The 23,156-nt window shown below is 43.3% G+C and overlaps 1 long non-coding RNA gene across 1 annotated transcript; it reads left to right on the top strand.

Moving 5' to 3' along the window:
* The first annotated feature begins 810 nt into the window (after nucleotides 1-810).
* On the top strand, nucleotides 811-9,081 carry LOC115831747. The gene is made up of 3 exons (XR_004027231.1): nucleotides 811-990; nucleotides 8,110-8,199; nucleotides 8,586-9,081. It is a non-coding gene; the product is annotated as an uncharacterized LOC115831747 (long non-coding RNA).
* The last annotated feature ends 14,075 nt before the right edge of the window (nucleotides 9,082-23,156 follow it).

Raw genomic sequence — 23,156 nt, 5'->3', positions numbered from 1 at the left:
CACCTGTATACTGTTTACAAGATAAATATTTTAAGTATAAAGACTCAGACGTGTCACATATAAAGTAAAAGAGCACATGCAAATGCTAGTTATAAGAAAGCTGGCTTGCTATATTCATATCAAGGTAGACTCCAAGGCAAAGAGTAATACCAGAGATGAAGAGAGACATTTCATAATAATCAAAGAATTCATTCACCAAGAAGGTCTAACATCTTAAACATGTATGCAACCTAATCACAAAGCGTCAAAATACGTGGAGAAAACATTGACGAATCCCATTCATCCATAAAGGCAGAAATTGATTAATCACAGTCATAGTTGGAGATTTTAACACTTCTAGATAAAACTGGTAGACAATGAAAAATCAGAAAGGCTGTAGAAGATTCGAACAGCACTACCAACAAATTTGACCTTATTAACATGCGTGAAATACTAACTACATTAAACATCTGCAGACCACATATGTTCTGAGAAAGGGTTCGGAGAGGAGAAGGAACGCTGGAGGAGGGAAGACCAAGCAGGTGATGGCTGAAGAAGAAATTTAATTGGCAGGAGGTGTGGAAAACCAAAGTGTTGAATAGAGAGCGTGATGTAAGCCCTTTTCTCCTTCTCCTCATTAAATGTCTACATTACTCGATGCACTTTATGAGATAGATTTTGTTTTGGAGATATGAAAAGGTATTGACTCCTATTTTGTGGTTGTTGTGGGGTGAAACTAGAGGCTTCCTGTGAGAAGTCAACCATATTGGGCTACCATTCTGAGTCCCACCCAGGATGTTTAAGGCAGAAGAGCCACCTTCAGCTCAGATGCAAGACAGGTGAATGCCTTCATCATGACTGCTAGAGAGGGAGGAGGCCAACCTGGCACCACCATGTAGGTCCTCAAATCTAACACCCTGGCAGAGGTGAGCTGTGACATGGCCCTGGCTTTGGTGGGACCACCTTTCGAAGGTCGTCTGGAACTGGATGAGAAGTGCTCACAGATATAAGGTTAGGAGCAGTTTCTCCAAGAAACTGCCTCATAAAACTACGGGAGGATGGCATTTGAGCTAGTCTTGATGGAGACACTTAAGCTCTTGAGAAATCGGATTATTTCCTGGAAGGGGAAACAGGACCACTGCAGAGATGCTTGGGTGAATTTCACTCCCTGGCTCCAGCCTCATCTGCTGCTACAGGTTGACCTGGAGCCTGGAGTCCTTCTGTGGGGCTTACAGTGCAGCCAGCACTGCCCAAAACTGTAGACACTTAGGGAAGGGGTGGGTACTACCAAGGTGAGGACTACTTAGGCGGCCTTGTGTTGTGAGTAGACTAAGCAGCAGAAATGCTACAGAATGGGCCAGCCCCAGGGGTGAAGAAGCAACAAATCAGTGGAATGTTTGCAATGTTTTGGTCTTAGGAATTATACCAGGCCTCAAAGTCACAAGGCCTCACTGTGGTCAAATGCCAGCCAGCCCTCACACAGGCATATGGCGGTATGGGGAGATCCTGGGATCCGTGTGGCAAGCTCCTGACCACACATCAACAGAAGGGTCAAAGACCCTCTGTGTCAGATTTGAGGAACTTGTAGAGAGTCATAAGCTGGGTAAATACAATTTTGAAAATCAGGCCTAGGGGAGTGTTTACAGCAAAATAGCAAGAAGAAAAATTTAGGCTTCACCAGCAACCGGGAAGGCTCCCAGATTCTCCTTGACTGTGGAGGAAAAGGTTGAAAGGAAGACCAAGGTAAGGAGACCCAAAGGGAACAGAAATCTTGAAGGGTTATTGGTTAAGTTGCTCACTGTCTGGTACATGGTGGAGCCACCCTGTGCCATCTCCCTCTTACAAGCCTCAGGAAAGTCTAGAAGGTTCCTTTGGCTGGAGGAGAAAATGGGAGGCTGAGCCCTGTGGGCTTCAAGGCTGCCACAGTGGAGCTACACATGGATTACACAGATCACAGGGATCCACCTTGTGGAAGGAAATCCACTTTCTCCATTTTTTAACATTGACAGAATCCTAAGAATTAAATAGATCCATCTATGAAGTATGCGGCTCATTTGGAGCTCATGACAGACAAGTGAAAATGCAAGGGCAAAGAAAATACACCAAATGCTGTCAGAAGCTGAGCCAACCATATTCTCTTGTCCTGTGTGTTTGTTTGCTAAGGTTGCCTCGTAACTAAGTACCACAGACTGGGTGGCTCAAACCACAGAAATTTATTCTTCTCACAATTCTAGAGGCTGGAAGTCCAAGATTCAGATGTCAGGAGGGCTGATTTCTTCTGACGCCCCTCTCTTTGGCTTGCAGATAGCTGTCTTCTCCCTGTGTCCTCACATGGTCTTCCTTCTGTGTGGAAGGAAGACATGTCTATGTCTGTGCCCAAATTTCCTCTTCTTATAAGGACACTACCCTAATGATCTCATTTTCACTTAATTACTTTTCTTTTCTTTTTAGACGGAGTCTAGTTCTGTCGCCAGGCTGGAGTGCAGTAGCGCGATCTCAGCTTACTGCAACCTCCACCTCCTGGGTTCAAGTGATTCTCCTGCCTCAGCCTCCCAAATAGCCGGGATTACAGGCATGTGCCACCACACCCAGCTAATTTTTGTATTTTTAGTAGAGATGAGATTTCACCATGTTGGCCAGGATGGTCTCGATCTCCTGATCTTGTGATCTGCCCACCTCGGCCTCCCAAAGTGCTGGGATTACAGGCATGAACCACCGCGCCCGGCCACTCAGTTACTTCTTTAAAGGTTCCATCTCCAAATTCCAAGGTACTGGGAGCTAGGGCTTCAGGATTTGAATTTTGGGAGACACAGTTCAACCCATAACATCCTCCATGCACAGCATCTTCTTTCTGCTAAGTTCCTGGAAAACACTGTTCTCTAGGTCATAAACACTGCATCTGTTTTCATTCCTGATATTTTTTCCAGATATTTTCTCCCTTGTATCCTCTGTTTCTATGAATGTAAAAAACATGTTCTTCTAAATGTTATCTGACCTCTCCAGACTGTCTTTTCAGAGACAGACTTCCTGAGAAATGCATGCCTCCCCTACGTGCTACAGGTTGTTTTATTGTGATTTCATTTAGTCCTCTAGAAAAAGCCAAGAAACCTGAAACCTACATCGGCAAAAAAAAAAAAAAAAAAAAAAGGACTGTCTTTTATGTCTTTCAGACATTCTAATCTGTCATGACCTTCTTTCAGCCCCTGCCCCACCTCCAATCCAGCCCATCCAGTAATACTTTGGGAACTTATCTGAGAACACCCTGGAAGGGTTAGAACACACAACTGTGTAGCACCATGTCCAGCACATGGCATAAAGAAGGATGAAGATGGCCAGGCGCGGTGGCTCATGCCTGTAATCCCAGCACTTTGGGAGGCAGAGGCGGGCGGATCACCTGAGGTCGGGAGTTCAAGACCAGCCTGACCAACATGGAGAAACCCCGTCTCTACTAAAAATACAAAATTAGCCGGGCATGGTGGCCTATGTCTGTAATCCCAGCTACTTGGGAGGCTGAGGCAGGGGAATCACTTGAACCCGGGAGGCTGAGGTCACAGTGAGCTGAGATTGCGCCATTGCACTCCAGCCTGGGCAACAGGAGCGAAACTCTGTCTCACAAAAAAAAAAAAAAAAAAAAAAAGAAGAAGGATGAAGATGACAGAGCCATTCACAGGGCTGAGAAGAGTAGCCCCAGGAAGTAGTAAGTCGATGTGAGAGCCCAGAAGAGACAAGACAGCCAGAGCAGCCCCTATGGAGCAAAGGTTGGAAGAAAGCCTTCTAGAAACATCGCCTGAGTTGTGAGGATCTTGCTTCTTTTCAGCCGTATCTCCACCAATCTCCTTCCAAAAAAAACCTACACTCTAACCAATAGTAGTTATCATTCCCCAAACTCACTGTGCTTTCCTCTTTGCCTCAGCTGAAATCCCGACCTCTGTGTGGAATATTTTTTCTGCCCCAACCTCAACCTATTGAAAGTCTATCCTTTCAGGAAGATCAAGTTCTACTGTTGCACGAGGCCTTTAGTCATCATCACAGTTGGGAAGTCTTCCCCCAGTCAGAGCTCTCAATGTATTTCACTGATGCCTCTTTCCCTGAAAGATTTGCATAGAAATGGAAGAGGCCACCTGCTAAAGGGGAACTACAATGGGTTTTGGTGTGATGGCAATGATGAGGATTATTTGCTGAGCATTTACTACACATCAAGCACTCACTCAATGCATTTCTCATTTATCCTTCATAACCCTCGAAAGTGGCTATTATTATTTGTCCCCTTTTACAGAGGAGGAAATAGCAGCTCACGGACACTTGTCAAGTAACAAGACAGTGGAAGAGTCAGGATTCAAACGCAGATTTGCATGACTCCAGAACCCATGTTCTCAGCCACTACAGACTTGGGTCCTAAGATCAATTATAGCAGTTACTTGCTTTGCGACTTTATATAGCTCCATCTCTCTGAATCTCGCTTTCGTCATCTGTAAAATGGAATGATAGTACCTTGTTGGGGTTAGTATGAGGATTAAATGAGATTACTTCTCTAAAATACCTTGCCAAGTGTGAGCTGTCTTGATAATTCATGGTGCATATAACTGGTGGTCTCCCTTTCTAGAATGTAAGCTTCTACAGAACAGAAAATGAGTCTTATTCATCTGGTATTTCCCTCAGCCCGTAGCAGAGCGATTGGTGCACAATACTTACCAATGGAACACATTATTTATTTTCTTCCCTAACAGGCTTTAAAAACAGAGTCTTTCTGAGATGGATTTCAGGCCATCCTGGGCTAGGCTGAAGCATGGGACACAAAATCTCTTCTAACCTAAGATTCTTTTTTTTTTTTTTTCTTGAGATGGACTCTCACTCTGTCACCCAGGCTGGAGTGCGGTGGCACGATCTCGGCTCACTGCAACCTTTGCCTCCCGGGTTCAAGCAATTCTCTACCTCAGCCTCTCGAGTAGCTGGGATTACAGGGGCCTGCCACCATGCCTGGCTGATTTTTGTATTTTTTGTAGTGACCGGGTTTCACCATCTTGGCCAGGCTGGTCTTGAACTTCCGACCACTCGCCTCAGCCTTCCAAAGTGGCCTTTGACATTCTAATCTAGAAACTATTCGTGGAGAATTTTCTCTCTTCCAATTACTTCCTAAATCCCAAGAGAATTTTGTGCAATAGTGTTAATATTTTGTCTTGCCCAGAGCTAGAGTCAAATAGGGTAGCAAACCACCTTGGTTGGCCTGGGTCTGCCTCAGTTTTAGAACTGAAAATCGTCAGCTGGGCATGGTTGCTCACGCCTGTAATCCCAGCACTTTAGGAGGCTGAGGCAGGCAGATCACCTGAGGTCAGGAGTTCGAGACCAGCCTGGCCAACATGGTGAAACCCTGTCTCCACTAAAAATAGAAAAAAAAATTAGCTGGGCGTGGTGGCACATGCCTTTAATACCAGCTAGTTGGGAGGCTCAGGCAGGAGAATCACTTGAACCCAGGAAGCGGAGATTGCAGTGAGCCAAGATTGCACCACTGCACCCCAGCTCGGGCTCTGTCTCCAAAAAAAAAAAAAAAAAAATTCAGCCCAGGAAACCCCTGAGATGGATTTCAGGCTCAGACAAACTGGGAGACAGTTGGTCACCCTACAGTTGAACAAAAAGATTCATGATCATATAATGATAATTGAATGAATACTTACTACATATCAAGTATGATGCATATACTTTATAGGTGTACTTTCAACCCAATTCTGCCTGCAACTCTAGAAGCTGATGATTCTGTGGAAGCAGATGTAACAATTCACAGCACAGATCTTAAAGAAATTCTTAGGAGAGGATTAACCTTCAGAAAGAATTGAAATAGTTTTCCATAGGTTCCTCTCACATGTGGCTTTGGAGGGGCACAGGTGTTCGTATTTGCCTTCCCCAGAAGTGGCAGAGGGAGGAGCCAAGCTTCCTGTTGACTGTCTTTAACCTCACTTACTCAACTACGGGTTCTCCTTTATACATCTTCATAAATCCTACATCACCCTTCATATAGGCAGTCCTTGATTTGCACAGCAGCACGGGACCATCAAAATGACCATGCAAGCTGAAACCACGCTAAGCAGTCTTACTCATTAATGAGAAAAGTTACATTTCTTTTATGATATTTAAACTTTTTTTTTCAGACTGGACATGGTAGCTTATGCCTTTCCTTTGGGAGGCCAAGGCAGGAAGATCATTCGAGCCAGGAGTTTGAGGCCAGCCTAGGCAATATAGCGAGACCCTGTCTTTACAAAATAATTTAAAAATTAGCTGGATGTGGTGGCATGCGCCTGTCATCCGCTGCTAGGGAGGCTGAGGCAGGAGAATCACTTGAGCCCAGGAGTCTGAGGCTGCAGCGAGCCATGATCATGCCACTGCTCTCTAACCTGGATGACAAAGCAAAACCCAGTCTCTAAAATAATGAAAATTAAGAGTTTTTTTTTCAACATGTTAAAAACTCTCTTACTGTCAATTATAAATGTATAGGGAAATGAAAAAAAGAGTAAAACTAGTATTTATATAGTAGATGGTAATTTAAAACATTAGAAACATTGAGAATTGAAGTATTTTATTTCCTTGTAAAAAATGCATCATGAGTGGTGTGAATAATGCTTGCTTCTCATCATACAACTTACGATATAGAGCAAGCATTTTTTCTACATCTTGGCAAATTGTCATGCTCCTTTCTAAGTTTGGATCAGCTTCCAACATTTTCTCCTTTGCATTTTCAATGTTGTAAAATATACCCAAGAATACCTTTGATGTGAAGTTTTTTGCCAGTATTATTTTCTCTAGGGCATCTTCATTCATCTTTTTAATCACAACCACTTTCCTCATTTTTGTCAATAATTTTACCTTCATTAAGTTTCTCTGGCTTCATAGCTGGAAACTCTCACACTCAGGTGTTTCTTCTATTGACGTTCAATTAGAAATCACTTCTAGGACTGGGCACAGTGGCCCATGCCTGTAATCCCAGCACTTTTGGGAAGCTGAGGCTGGAGGATCAATTGAGGCCAGGAGTTCAAGGCCAGCCTTGGCAACATAGTGAGACACCCCTCCCCAACACCCCCCCCCACACACACACACACAAAGTGAAAGCCCGTAGTCCTAGCTACTCAAGAGACTGAGGTGGAAGAATTGGTAGTTTGAGGCCACAGTGAGGTATGATTGCACCACTGTACTCCAGCCTGGGTTACAGAATGAGACCCTGTCTCTAAAAAATTAAAATTTTTTTTACAGAAAAAAATCACTTTTAACATTCTTCCTTTTTGTTTTCTTGCTTCACTTTTATTTTTATTGGCCAGTTCCTTTTGATTTTCTGTTTATGTAAAATGTCACATGGATTTATCACCAGGAGACAAGGAAGCAACACAACTACAGGCTTTGCAGTCTGCATATGAACTTAACAACAGATGCACAGGACAGACATTGAAAGAAGTGACGTGATTAGTCATGGTCGTATTGCACATCTATTATTTGTGTAGGGATTTGTGGACTGAAGAGCTAGCAGCAATGTCTGTGATTGGTTGTATTTATCCAATTGCTCACGATTAATATATCATAACTGGAATATAAACTGTGATCCCAATTGTTCCTTAAGGTTTTATCAACATCTCAGAAGGAACCTGTTACAATATTTCCAAAATATCAGAGAAGAGATTACAATTAAAATCTACTGTAGTATTTCCCAACATTTATTTAGATTTGCCTTTATATTTGAGGTCAGGTGCAATAAAAGTCTAGTGCTAATTAACTAAATTGTGCCAAACAAAAATTTGTACATATCAGAACCAGACAAAAGGAGGACTGATGGTAGTATAAATGTTTCACCTCTACTTGGTCTCCTCTGCTAAGTTCTTCCTTAAAAAGTATCCATTTCCTGTCCCATGGATATTTTACCTCTCTTAAAGTTATGGAATGCAAATAAGGGGAAATCAATATTTGAATTCTGTGTATACGACCAATAGCTGGGTAATGGATTTTTTTCCATCTTTGATATGGAAAGATCAGATAGCATTTGCTGAATGCCTACTAGGTGCCAACAACTGTTAGGTGCTTTAAATAAAAATGTCAACAATCAATAGAACATACATATGAGATAGGCAATATTGTGCTCGTTTCACGCTACAGATGAGGAAACAGCCTTAAAAAGATGAAGTAATTTGACAAAGGTATAGACAAAACGGTGGAGCCAATATTTGAACACGAGTCTGTCTAAAGGTAAGCCCCTGGCTTTCACCCTTCACTCTTTTACCTCCCATATGTCCTAAAGCATTGTCCCTTTATTTCCTACATGAGCTGAGCACCTGGAATTTCATACCTCAGTGCTACTTTAGCCCCTAGTATTGTCACCAACACAGCATCTACAAGATAGTTCTATGGACTTGTCACAGAGTTCTGCAAAACAAATCTCTTTTGATAAAGAAGTTTTAAACATAAAGTTTTAAATTAGAAAAATAAATGTTTTAAGCCTCCACAGGGATTCCAGTTGTTCCCTAAGGTTGTATTGACTGCTCAAATGAACCTGTTACAATATCTCCAAAATATCACAGAAGAGATTACAATAAAAAGCTACAGTAGTACTTCCCAGTTTTTCTTCTTGACAGTGGCCATATATGAAAAGCAGGTTCCCCTGATCTGCCTGGGCAGTTTCATCCCTGTGTAGCTGGGATGAATGACAAATTCAAAACCTCTCTTTACACGTGGATTTGAACAAGAAATCTCCAGGAAGCAGGCTTGAAGAGATGGGATCCAGACACCTCCTAAGCCTCTTGTTTTCAAATTTGTCTGCATGTTGGAATCCCCTGGCCATCTTTTTTAAAACTCCTGATGCCTGTGTGTGCCCCTCCTCCCAAGATTCTGATTTCATTGGCTCAGGGTGAAGCCTCAGCATCTTATTTTTTTTTTTTTTTTTTTTGAATAGAGTCTTGCCCTGTTGCCCAGGCTGGAGTGCAGTGGCACAATCTCGGCTCACTGCAACCTCCGCCTCCCAGGTTCAGGCAATTCTCGTGCCCCAGCCTCCTGAGTAGCTGGAAATGCAGGCGCACACCACCACACCCAGCTAATTTTTTTGTATTTTTAGTGGAGATGGGGTTTCACCATGTTGACCAGGCTGATCTCGATCTCCTGAGCTCAGGCAATCCACCTGCCTCGGCCTCCCAAAGTGCTGGGATTACAGGCATAGCCACCATGCCCAGCCAGCATCATAATTTTTAAAGGCTTCCCAGATGAGTCTGATATGTGGCAAAGTCTGAGAACCACTGACCTAGGCAATCTAATCAGAAAAGATTTCCACAGATGTATTAATGATATGAACTATTAGTACTTGGGGTGTGTTTTAATTAAGTTATAGCTGTGAATGATAATGGCTAACATGTGAATCACTTAAATCACTATGAAAGATATTTTTTTAAACAAAGACTATAGACTGAAAAATAAAAAGGTACGCAAATTGTGCAAAAGCAAACACAAAACAATGTTATGGTGTGTGTGTATGTGTGCACATGTGCACGTGACTGTGTAATTGCACACTATAAGCACTCTGAGATTGGGCTGGTTGTCAATGAAGACTTCAGCATTACATGTAAGAGAATATATTGATGTGTTACTTTGTAGTTATAAATAAAGTAGATTTTAAAATTCATTGTTTTGGGTTCGTTTCTAAAAGAGATTATTCCTTTTGGGCTATAACCTCCAGGTGGAGAAAGGAGGCTGTACTAAGAATGGACTGAGTCATCAGACAGCTGAAGATAATATAGGAAAATGGAAATAAACAAGGAGTAACTTAATTTTATCCCAGACTTTAGCATACGCCCAAAACAAGAAGTCATTCTCTCTCCTAAAAGAAAGGGCACTATTTGTACCTTTAGAGACTGTCTTGTTCTGAATCATTTTTCCCATCTGTTTTGTGGGAGAGATACAAGCTGATTTTTCCCCCAACCATCATGGAGATTTTATTTTAATTCGGGCACAATTGAAGTGATTAAACAAAGTGCAGGAAAACTTCTTGAGGTTGCAAGAGTGAGCAAAAATGTGGCAAAGGGACCTTAATATATATACACAGGTAAGATCATAAATTATAAGGAAGTTTTCTAAAATGATTGCACAGAATGATGGGTTCTGGGATATTTGTTATTGCCAAGAAAGAGTACCTTGAAGCCGTTGTAGACTACAGAACTGGAAGTGGCCCAAAGATGCATAAGAAAAATAATAATAATAACAAAATCACTTATTGAGTGGTTATAATATTCCAGCTTACCATTTTAAGCACCTTGCTTTAATTATTTTATTTTATCCTTATAAGGCAATATACTATGATCAGCCTGATTTTAAAAATGAATATGAGATTAAATAATTTATCCAAGGTCACATGTCTCATAAGAGACAGCGTGGTGCCCTATCAAGGCACTTAACCTGTGGGCTAACCACTTTTCTTAGCAGTAAGGGTGATGTTTCCCCAAGTAGGCGCTAGAAACAACAGGCATGATACCAGCAACAATGGCAAAAAGATTCCATGGTCAGATTTACAGAGTAAAACTCTTTTATTAAGGACATGTCTGTAATATGCTAATGTAAATGAAGAAAATAAAAGAGATGGCGATCACATGATTTGACTTTAGAGTTTTATTTTTACAGATGATGGTGTGAAATATGCTGTGGAAAATGCTGTTTCAGGTTGGTTTCCTTATGGAGACGATAAAATGAATTTTCATGGGGAGGGATGATGATTGAGAGGATCTGGTGGTGATGGACCTGCATGACCCTAAAGAGACTCAGCTGGAGGGAGGTCTGAGGCTGAATTTGGGGAGCGTGAGCAGCTGACAAAGAAAGACAGCACAGAAATGGGGAACAGAGAGGAGGCCAAACTGGAAAAATCAAAGCAGAACTGTGACCAACACAAGGAAGTGGCTCAGCAGTCAGCAGATGGGATGTAAGTAGATACAAGGAGGGAATTAAGGACTAAGGCAGAAATGAGTTTCTCGAACAATGACAAAAGGTGGGGCGGGGCATCAGGAACAGGTTCGAAGTTTACACATAAAAATTGGGCTCAGAATCAGGACTGATAAGAGGCAAGCTTGGCATCTCAGAGTTCCAGAAAGAAAGGAAGTACTAAAAGCAAAAAACAAAAAAACCCTACATTGACAGTGATATGTCAAAAGGCCACAGGAACCAACTGAAAGAGCTCCCAATGGCCAAAGCTGGAACAATTTGAGCAACAAAACAAAGTAGTACTGAATTATAACCCAAAGTGTAAACTAAATATCCATATATCCACACTGATATTAATAAGTGATTAGATAAATTAATAAATGGGGAGGAGAGACAAATCTCCCATGTAGAAGAATTCTGAAGAATTTATGTAGATACTCCACGCTCAAGGTAGGAGAACATAAATCCTCACTCCTTTAGTGTAAGTTGCACATGGTAAATTCCCTGCAAAGAGTACAGAAGGGAAAGGGTCAGGGGAGAGTCAATTTACAGTCAAGAAACCTGACAAACATTACTTCAGCAGGGTGATTGATATGGTTTTGCTGTTTCCTTACTCAAATCTCATCTTGAATTCCCACATGTTGTGGGAGGGACCTGGTGGGAAGTAATTGAATCATGAGAGCAGGTCTTTCCCATGCCATCCTCGTGATAGTGAATAAGTTTCATGAGATCTGATAGTTTTAAAAAGGGGAGTGTCCCTGCACACGCTCTCTTTTCTTGTCTGCCAACCTGTGAGATGTGCCTTTCACCTACCGCCATGATTGTGAGGCCTCCCCGGCCACATGGAACTGTGAGTTCATTAAAGCTCTTTCTTTTGTAAATTGCCCACTCTCGGGTATGTCTTTATTAGCAGCATGAAAACAGACTAATATGGTGATCAAAGCCAATATCAACAGTGATGAATTATGTTGAGAACACAGACCCTCAATACACAGTAACAGGAATGGTACTTTATCACTCTGATCTTCCTTCCAAAATCCCATAACCCCAGTCTAATCATGAGAAAACCATCAGATAAATTCCAGTAGGGGGGTATCCTACAGAATGCTTGATCAGTACTCCTCAAAACTGTCAAAGTCACCAAAAACAAGAAAAGTCTGAGAAACAGTCACAGCCAACTAGGAGCCTAAGGAGACATGGCAAATAAGTGCCACGTGGAACCCTGGATGAGATCCAGACGGAGAAAAACGACATTAAGTAGAAACTAAGGAAATCTGAGCAAACTATGGACTTTGGTTCACAATAATGTATCAATACTGGTTTATTTGTCATAACAAACCCACCATAAGGAAGGTGATATTAGCAATGGGGAAAACTGGGTGACAGTGTACTGTAGAGGGGAACTCTATACTATCTTCTCAATTTTCCTGTGAATCTGGCACTGTTCTAAAAAGTAAAGTTTATTAAAAAAACAAAAAAAAGTTTGAGCTCTCGCTTTCCCCTCCCCCCCACCTTATGTTTAGGGCCTGTTATGGGTTGAATTATTTACCAATTATTTACCAATAATTATGCAATTATTTACCAATATGCATATGTTCAAGTCCTAATACCTGGGACCTCAGTATGACTTTATTTGGAGGTGAGGTCTTTACAGAGGTAATCAAGTGAAAGTGGGGTCATTAGAGTGAGCCCTAATCCATTATGACTAGTGTCCTTATAAAAAAGAGCTATGCACAGAGGGAAGACACAGAGAGAAGATGGACATCTACAAAGCCAAAGAGAGAGGCCTAGAACAAATCTTTCCTTCACAACCTGCAGAAGGACTCTGACAACACTTTGATCTGGTCTTCCAGACACCAGAACTGGGAGATGATAAATTTCTGTTGTTTAAGCCACCTGGTTTGTGGTATTTTGTTATGGCAGTCTTTGCAAACTAATAAAGGGGCCAAAGAAGAGGGATTCAACTTGATTGCCCCAGAGCAGAAGGATATAGGAGCTGGTGATTTGAGTTGGAAGGGGCAAAGACCTAAACCCTGGAGGTTGATTTCTCAGTGTTACAAAGCGGGGTGGAGGCTTGGAGTTTCTTTGAAATCCTTGCCCCGTTTACACAGGGCTTCCCAGACATTGGAGTGTTGTCATGGTTAGATTCTGCAAGCCACAGCCTCAAACCCTGGAAGAATGTCTGTGGCAAAGCTTGCAGATAGTAAATCAGGCCACCAGGAAGGGAGATCCCCTGGACTTCGGTGTCCCAAAGGCACCAAGAAGGATGATGACCACAAGTGATGGAGAAGGGGCCAGCCAGACACGGTGGCTCACACCTGTAATCCCAGCACTTTGGAGGCCGAGGTGAGCAGATCACAAGGTCAGGAGTTCGAGACCATCCTGGCTAACACGGTGAAACCCTGTCTCTACTAAAAATACAAAAAATTAGCCTGGCGTGGTGGCAGGCGCCTGTAGTACCAGCTATTCGGGAGGCTGACGCAGGAGAATGGCGTGAACCTGGGAGGCGGAGCTTGCAGTGAGCTGAGATTGCACCACTGCACTCCAGCCTGGGTGACAGAGTGAGATTCCATGTCAAAAAAAGAAAAAAAAAGGGCGTCCTCTCTCATTTTTTAAGCACCACATAAGCCCCAAGGATCGTATTATTATAACCTTATGAAACAGAATGGTTTCCCTAAAATGTAATTTTGATAAGATTTTTCAACCCTTAAAAGCAAAGGCTCAGATCCACAGTTAATTGAGAAATGTAACTTTTTTTATTTTTTATTTTTATTTATTTATTTATAGAGACAGGGACTTGTTATGTTGCCCAGGCTGGTCTTGAACTCCTGGCCTCAAGCAATCTTCCCACCTTGGCCTTGCAAAGTGTTGGGATTATAGGAGTGAGCCAACACATCTAGCCAGAAATGTGACATTTTTGATCCAATGGTTGGGGTTCAAATTCAAGCTTGTTAAACAAATTAAGAAAATCAAAATCACCTATAACCCATCATCTTATACCCATAACTTTCCAGAACACAGGTTGGCTCCTACAGATAATTTTACAATAGGCAGAATGCTAGCAACATTTTATGAGCTATGGTATGCTTTCTCTAGGCTGTCTGTGATAGGTTGCCTTCATGGAGAGTCCAAAATTAAGAGTGGGACGAGGGGGCTGTTGCTTAAGTCTTGAGCCAGATGTTGGATCTCCCCAGCAAGAGCATAGGTCATTTCTGGGACCTTCCCTTTTATCCTCACCAGAGTTCAACATCCACTCTGACAGGGAAAATGCAGAGGACCTACCATGAGCACATGAAATTCTGAAGCATAATCCATCAGACTTCTCCTCAGCCTGGCCCTCAAGACAACTGGGTCATCACTGATTCCAGATTCTCCTTATTCCAGACTCCACCCCCTGCAGTGTTCTACGTCTTCTGAAAGGGCCGGTGCAGGGCGCCCATGCCTCATCATTTTTCCTAGGTCAGCACATCCTTGTTCTCACCACTGGAAGTCAAGGCTGAAAAATCTGATTTGGTTACACCTGGCTTACTGGCACTATTTACTGGTGTGCACAGCAGATTTGATTTATGATAAGTCTGTTGAAAATGTCACTTTGGGGCTTTGAGGGGTGGTGGGGGTCAGGGGGTGGATGCTGCATTTTCTTTTGGAAAAGAGGGTATGACTTTTGCCTACGCTTTTCAAATAGGAGAAAAAATTAAGTTCATGGTTTGATTCCTAAAGAATCAAAAAGTGGAGCTAGATAAAAATCATACCAATAGGCATTTGGGAGATCCCAAGCCTTTTTCTTTTCCAGGAGAAACTTGAGTTTGAGTTTTCAAAAAGAACGAAATATTTCCAAGGAAGTAAAAGTGGGCCTCCTTTGCCGGCCATCCCTCTTCCCCCATACCCTCTTCCTCTTTTCTCCTCCCTTCCTTCCCCTTTTCTTTTTTCATCTGCCCTCCAGTCACCATCTGTACTACTGTAGGAAATGGGAAAAAGACCTACGCTAAATCAGCATCCTACTCTACCTCTTACAAAGTCAGGAAAATATCTTTTTTAAAAAATGTTTGAAATTAATGCGCACCTATCCAGATCTCTGTCTGAACAAGGGCTGTTCATTTCTGATAAAGGCACAGTTTTCCGAGATCGTGGAGAGCCCAAGTGAGGAGCTTTGAAAACCCTGACAACCACCAGTCTTGTTTCGGGTCATGAGTGCACCATTGGTTACCCTGATGTTGAGTCAGCATTCTCCAGACCACATAAAGGTCAGGTCTATCTTCACAAAGTGAAAGTGCTGAATTATATCGAAACCATAGAAAAAAAAAATAAGCCAACCCTGCCTCGAGTCTCTAAGTCTCCACTCCAACAGTTTTGTTTTTATCTGGAATTACAGTAAACTCATTTCGGCATGGTTGCGGCATGTGGTATTCTGAGTAACTGACTCTTCTACCTAATTGCAAGTTGCCACATACTCTCTACAGCCCTTCTTCCTTTCCCTGTGCCAGCTCCTCTATCAGTTTCACTCGCTTGCCCGGGTCCAGCCTTGTCTCCTTTTCTGGGTGGCGCAATAGATCAGTGGCCTGGGATACACCATGGTAGGCGGGACTTCAGAATTCAGGCACAGGCCGGGCACAGTGGCTTACACCTGTAATTCCAGCACTTTGGGAGGCCAAGGCTGGCAGATCACTTGAGGTCAGGAGTTCGAGACCAGCCTGGCCAACATGGTGATACCTCATATTACTAAAAATTCAAAAATTAGCCAGGCATGGTGGCGGGTGCCTGTAATCCCAGCTACCCGAAAGGCTGAGGCAGAAGAATCGCTTGACTCCAGGAGATGGTGGTTGCAGTAAGCCACGATCGTGCCACTGCACTCCAGCCTGGGTGACAGGTCGACTCTGTCTCAAAAAAAAAAGAGAAGAGTTTAGGCACAAAGTCAACCAGAGTTGGACTGTGTGCACCCTGGGAGTCCCGGAGCCCCTTGGGGAACTCCTGCCCACCCTGTGTTGGGGGCAGAGAGTCAGGAAGGTTTGTGCTCAGATTCTGCCTCTGCTATGGCCTCTGATTACTCTATGACTGCTGGCAAATTGTGACCTTACCTGTAAAGTGGGGACACTAATACCCCCTCACAGGACTGTTGAAAGAACTGGAGATGATGCATGTAAAATCATTTGGCACAGAGTAGATCAGTGAATGTTGGTTCTTTTCTTGTGTCCTCATCCCCCACATCACAACCTGCTCAATAATCCGGAGCCATGTCCCAATCTCTCTTCCTCCTTCTAGGATGGTCTTTCCCTGCCTTGGTGCCTATCTCCTCTGCAGAAGGGTGAGCTTCTCCTCCCACTGGGCTGTACAGCTCACCTGGCTGCACTGGCTGCTGAGCTTGGGGCCACAGATTAGTATCCTGGCTGGTTCCCAATGGCTGAATTACACTCACTAATGCCAACTGGTGCCGATGCTGGTCTTAACTTTGCCTGAGTATGCACTGTCCTTTGACCACTATGCCTCAGGCCACTGGGCCTCCTTCCCCAGCCTGGCCTCTGCAGCCAGAGCAGAGCCTCAGGTCACTCCCCATGCTCAGAGGAGCCCTGCATCTCATCTCCCTCCCTCCCTCCCTACCCACCTCCCTGCTGCCCTTTCTGCCTTTGTGCCAAGACCTGCTCCCATTATGTCACATGCCCTCCATGGATGGCTAATTTGCAAAGAATCAAAACTAAAAAAACGCATTTATAACTTAACCATATTGAGTTTAACTGTCTCTTTGATCATTTCAAAGGCAACTCAGGACCTTAAAAAGCCTTAGAATTGGCTTCCTAAGCACCAAGCCTTCTGGAAAATGGAAAATACAGGAGTAGGGCTAGCAGAATAATCTGAATGGTACTGGTCCCAAGACACCCCTGAAAATTGGGTGACTTTAAGCAAATTGCTTAATGTCTCTAAGCCTCGGTTTTCTTATCTGAAAGGAAGACAATTATACTTGACTCATGAGGTCTAAGGATCATAAAAATAAAAGGACTTGGTTAATTTTAAAATTCCTGATCTCAGCTTGATGTTTCTATTTTCATAAAAGCAGGGATTTGGGCTTCTTTAGCTGTTTAGACCTTGAGTGGGGAAAAAGGGTTACCTAATTATAATTTCACTATAATATTCTGTTCATGGTCCGGCTCTCTGAATAGACTATTAGCTTCTTGAGGCTACTCTATAACCAGCTAGCACCAGCTGAATGTCCAGCTCAAAGCAGGCACTCAATGAACATTCACTGGATACATGACTTCACCATGTACGTCACTGTCCTGGCCAAGCCTGGTGATCATGTCTCTATCATATTCTATCTGCAGGAAGAATCCTGCCAGCCTGGCAGAAGGTACATCAAGTGAGGAGAATTACTCCCCTCCCCTACTTCCTACTGCCAAGACACGGTGAGGACATCCCAGCAAATGCACAGGAGATCAATAAAATCCAAGGAGCTCCCTGATGCCTTCTGGTGCTACTGCCCACAGGGCACTGTGAACTGGGCCAGCTGGGCTTAGGCCATGCAGAATGGCCAGCTGAGAGCAGAGACAGCCTTTCTCCCACCAGTCAGGCAGCTTCTACCACTTGACCTTCCCTATTCCCCCAGGAGGCTTTCTAAAAGATAACTGGTGAAAATGAGGCCTTCATTCACTCCTTGCTTGCTTCATTCATTCTACAAACATGAATTGGACAACTATTATGTCCCAGTGACTGTGTTAGATGTTGAAGAGGCAGAGTCCAGGCCTGCAAAGAACCCTGGGACTCCTGAGGGAAACAAACAAGGAAATAGACAATGACAATACAATGTGATGAGAGCCAGGACAGAAGCAAGCACGTGCTGTGGGAGTCTCCGTGCATGATCTTGCAGAACGTGGGGTAGGGGGTGCCACTCCAGAGAGCTTTGGGTAGGGTGGAATTTAACCTCTTGAAGGATGAGAGGCATTAGGTAGGGAAATCGAGGAAGCATGGAAAGTGAAGGGAGAGTGTTCAGTAGGACACGCAGACAAAGATAACAGCATGTACAAGAAAGAATGGGTTCAGGAGGCCGGGCACAGTGGCTCACACCTGTAATCCCAGCACTTTGGGAGGCCGAGGCGGGCAGATCATGAGGTCAGGAGATCGAGACCATCCTGGCTAACACTGTGAAACTCCATCTCTTCTAAAAAAAATACAAAAAAATTAGCCGGACATGGTGGCGGGCACCTGTAGTCCCAGCTACTTGGGAGACTGAGGCAGGAGAATGGCATGAGCCCGGGAGGTGGAGCTTGCAGTGAGCTGAGATCATGCCACTGCACGCCAGCCTGGGCAACAGAGCGAGACCGTGTCTCAAAAAAAAAAAAAAAAAAAAAAAATTAATAATAATAATAATAATAATGGCTTCAGGAAGTGGCAAATGGGGACCTGGTGAGGATAATTCCAGAGGATGAGATCAGGATGTGGGTTCCACATGCCCAGGTACAAGGAAAGACATGTCCTTTGGTGGAGACTTGGGTACTCGAAAGACAGGTGGGAGGTGATATATAAAGCCTTTATCTACCCTGTTTTATGGATGAGAAAGCTGAGAGCTTAAGAGCGGAATCACACAGCAAGTGATCAGCATAGATAGATCATCATAGTTAGAGGAGCTGGTCCTCCTGACCCATACGAATGAGAAGTAAATCAGCTTCTCAAATAGTATAGAGGCTCTGGGCCCAGCTGTGTTGGAATTTACCTTCCCACCCTCCCCTGTGCAATGAGCCGCCTTCCTTATAATCCATCAGAGAAGGTGAAGACAGCCATTGCTTCCTGCCAGAGATGGTAGTGGTGGCTCAGAGAAACCCTTAAAAAATTATTAGATGACCCTTGCTGTGATCTGAATGTTTGTGTCCCTCCAAAATTCACATGTTGAAATCCTAACCCCACCCACCCCACCCCCCACCCCACAGTGATGGTATTAGAAGGTGAGGTCTTTGGGGGGTGATTAAGTCATGAGGGTGGAACTGTCATGAATAGAGCTAATGCCCTTAGAAAAGAGACCTGAGGAAGTTCCATCACCCCTTCTACCACATGAGGACACAGTGAGAAGGCACCATCTGTGAGGAGACAGGCCCTCACCAATCACCAAATCTGCTAGTGCCTTGGTCTTGGACTTCCCAGCCTCCAGAACTGTGAGAAGCAAATTTCTACCACTTTAAAGTCTATGGTACTTTGTTACAGCAGCTTGAACTAACTAAGACACTCCTTGGCTGCCTTCACAATGCTTACCAGGAGGTTCTCTGCAGGCCTTAAAAGTTCAAAGCCCAGAAATGGCCTCTCTTGAATGACATCCTTGGGTTTATGAATGGAATAGCCATATCTTGCATCTTTCTCCTTTGAGATTCATTCTTTTCTAATATTGCATTTACTACCCAAACAGATATTTCTGCTGATATTCATTCAATCTTACAGAGATAGACATCTAGGTAACATTATTTGCAAAATTTTTCCTGCTTCTTTTTCTTTCTTAAGAAGTTGTAACTTTCTTTCCAATTACAATGAATAAGACAAAGCAAGTCATTCTGGACTTCTTTTTTCTCTTTTTTAAATTCATAATGGTTGTAGTTGAATAAAATATAATTTTTAATGGATATACATCTCACAGAACAGACAATACATATCTTTCAGGTAAAGCTTCTCTTTTCTCATATGAACAAATAGTATGTGAAAAGTAGCAAAATAGATCATAAAGCCATCAGCATAATACATTGCAACTTTTCCTAAATTATTCTATCTTGTTCGAAATGAGGCCTTCAGAAGCTTTAATTTCCTTGGCCCAATATATTGTAAGGATTAATACATATCCATTGATTTATTTATTCATCCACGTAGTATCAGTTTCATAATATGTGAGGCTCAGTGCAAAATGAAAATATGGGGCCTCTTGTTCAAAAATTAAGACTTTTCTAGATGGCAGCCAGGCACAGTGGCTCACGCCAGTAATCTGAGCACTTTGGGAGGCCGAGGTGGGCGGATCACTCGAGGTCAGGAGTTTAAGACCAGCCTGGCCAACATAGTGAAACCCCGTCTCTACTAAAAATACAAAAAATTAGCCAGGCCTGGTGGTGGGCGCCTGTAATCCCAACTACTCAAGAGACTGAGGCAAGAGAATCACTTGAACTCGGGAGGCAGATGTTGCAGTGAGCTGAGATTGTGCCACTGCACTCCAGACTGGGCGACAGAGCTAGACCCTGTCTCAAAAAAAAAAAAAAAGAAAAAGAAAAAAGAACTTTCTAGATGGCAGCAGCATTAAGCCAAGCATTAAAGCCACCTCTCTAAGCATGAGTCCCTGTGTGACTCCACAGGTCCCCCACCCAGGAAGCTGGACCTGAATCCACCAAATTATAGGCCAGGCCCTGGAAATACAAGGGTGAGCCAGTCAGATGTGGTCTGTGCCCTCCCCTGCAGCTTGGAGAAGAAAGGTCACCATGAGGTTTAATAAGGACTCAGATAAGGGAAGTGCTGGGTCATCTAGGAGCTACCTCATCGTAGAGGTCAGCAAAGACCTTCCTGAGGAAATGACATGCACGCTGAGGCCTGAAGCTTGATGAGGCTTCAGCAGGCCAAGAGTAGGAGGGAAATTATTTTCGGCCAAAGGAAGAGCTTGTAAAAGAGATTGGAGAAAAGGCTGAATAGTGTGGCATGTCTGAAGAACCACAAGGAGTGTGGCATGGCTGCAGCAGAGAGAACATAATGGGGCCTGGCTGAGGGCAAGATGGAGAGGTGAATGAGACCCAGCCCTGAAGCGAGGTTACATGGTATCCTGAAGGCAGTGGGAAGCTCTTAATGAGTTTCTTGGGCCTCTCTCAGCTGCACAATGGGCCAAAGAAGAGAAGAAATCAATGGTGTTGTCAATGGAAGAAAACCAAGCTCCCCTGCCTGGTTCCTGATGAAAAAAGAAAAACAGCAAAAACAAAAACAGGAAGTTAGCCTGCAGAGTTGCATTGGCAGGAAGTCCTGGTTTGACAAGTCATTCAGCCTGTGCTCTGGGCCATGGACCTACCACCTTGAAGCTGGTGCTACTCCACACCTGATCAGCAAATCAGAAGAGCAGGACAGACAGATCCTTCCTCTTCTACTGCCAGAGCTCAGTCGGTGGGAAATGTGCTCCGGGCTTCCTGGTTTGTCACTTAGCAACACCACGTACTTGGTGCATAGGTGACCAGCACTCTCCATGAAGCCTTCCTGAGTGACTCTGCACCCACTGTGCCTGCTGGCAGTCATGTCTTTACCGGTTTGCCTCACCTTGCTTGCGAGCAGGAGATAGGTCTTACTCGCTTTTGAATTCCAGTTTCTCACAAAGTAAACCATAAATGCATTGGTAAATTGAATTAACTTATACTAAATCTAGTTATATCTGAGGTATAGTATACATTCAGTCATTTTGGGGAGACAACTTATATTAAAGTTATAAAATTTTTATAAGAGAAAAGTCTTTTGAGTTCTGTGACACTGGCTTTAAGATATGCTTTTGACATCCAAGATTTTTCTAATTTGGGACTTTTCAGAAATGATCAAGGCAATGTCCATTTGATACAGTATCCCTGGAAGACAAGGATTATGAGTTTTTAGCATTGAGTTTCCACATGGCATGGTGTATAGTAAGTGGTTCATTATTTAATGAATGTATAGATCACATACATCCATGTACACCAATTCACATATACACTTTGCATTACTAAAGGGTTGTACAGGTACATATTCAGGTAGTTTTTTTAAATGTATAAGAAAAGTATAAATAGGAAAGTGTACCATAGTATATATGATACATATCTAAGATGTGAAGATTATGTTATTATGCATCACAAATCCAAAGGTGGATGATTATTTTGATTATTCAGCAGAAGCATTTCTCCATGCAATGTTTAATAGAAAAATATATAAGGAAGGCAAAGGCTTAAAATGCTATCTATCTTCAAACTTTTAAAAGAAATAGGCCTGGCCCAGTGGCTCACACCTGTGATCTCCGCACTTTGAGAGGCCAAGGCAGGAAGATCACTTGAGGCCAGGAGTTTGAGTCCAGCCTGGGCAACATAGAGAGGCCCTTCTCTACAAAAAAAAGTTAAAAAGCAGCTGGGCATGGTGGTGCATGCCTGCAGTCCCAGCTACTTGGGAGGCTGAGGCAGGAGGATCACTTGAGCCCAGGGGTTAGAGGCTGCAGTGAGTATGATTGTGCCACTACACTCCAGCTGTAGCCTGGTTGACAGAGAGAGACCCTGTCTCTAAAAAAAGAAAGAAAGAAATGTGAAATGATTTAGATAAAATGCTGTAACTGTAAAATCAATTCAGAGAAGAAATGTTCAAGAATAAGTGATTTTCAAGAAGTATAATTTTATGATCTGACATCTGAGAAATAGTTGAACAAATGGAAGAATTGTCTTACTCCAGAGTATTAGAAACAAGCCAATGGGAGGGTGTTCAGTGAGCCACTTGTAACTAGAGAGCCTTCTGGAAAAAGAGGGGGTGGAGTTTCTGAGGAACTAGACAGAGCTGGGATTTTTCTCAGCTGTGTTTGCAGTTTCACTTAGATACTGTTCAAAGTCATTTCTAACATCTAATAAAAACAGATGCACTTTTTCTTATAGCCCCTGAGTGTCTGGAATACAAATTTCCCATCTTGTCACTGACCAGCTTCTCTGTCCTTGGAATCCCTCTACCTCTGTTCCTTTGTCCCCGGAATCCATGGCTGTGACCAGACTGCAGACCCTCGCTACCTGATAACCCGCCCCTGTCTTTCTATCTCCTATGAACAACCTGCTCCACTTGAAAACAAACATATCCATCTCTTTTTTTTTTTTTAATTTATAACTGAAAGAGGTTTAATTGCCTCACAGTTCTGTAGACTATACAGGAAGCATAGCGGCTTCTGGCTTCTGTTTCTGGGAAAGCATCAGGAAGCTTCCAATCATGGCAGAAGGAAAACGGAGTGAGGCACCTCCACACGGTGGGAGCAGGAGCGTGAGAGAGGGTGAGAGGTGCTACACACTTTTTTTTGTTATTGTTTTACTCTAAGTTCTGGGATACATGTGCAGAACGTGCAGGTTTTTTACATAGGTATACATGTGCCACGGTGGTTTCCTGCACCCATCAACCCATCATCTAGGTTTTAAGTCCCTCATGTATTAATTAGTTGTCCTAATGCTCTCCCTCCCCTTGCTCCCCACCCCCTGACAGCACCCAGTGTGTGATGTTCCCCTCCCTGTGAGTGAGAACATGCAGGAACATACTCATTTCTTTACATTGAA

This window comes from Nomascus leucogenys, chromosome 20 (genome assembly GCF_006542625.1).
Source record: "Nomascus leucogenys isolate Asia chromosome 20, Asia_NLE_v1, whole genome shotgun sequence".
NCBI classification, from domain to species: Eukaryota; Metazoa; Chordata; class Mammalia; order Primates; family Hylobatidae; genus Nomascus; species Nomascus leucogenys.
The sequence above is the reverse complement of the archived record's forward strand: the minus strand, read 5'-3'. Positions and strand labels throughout refer to the sequence as shown.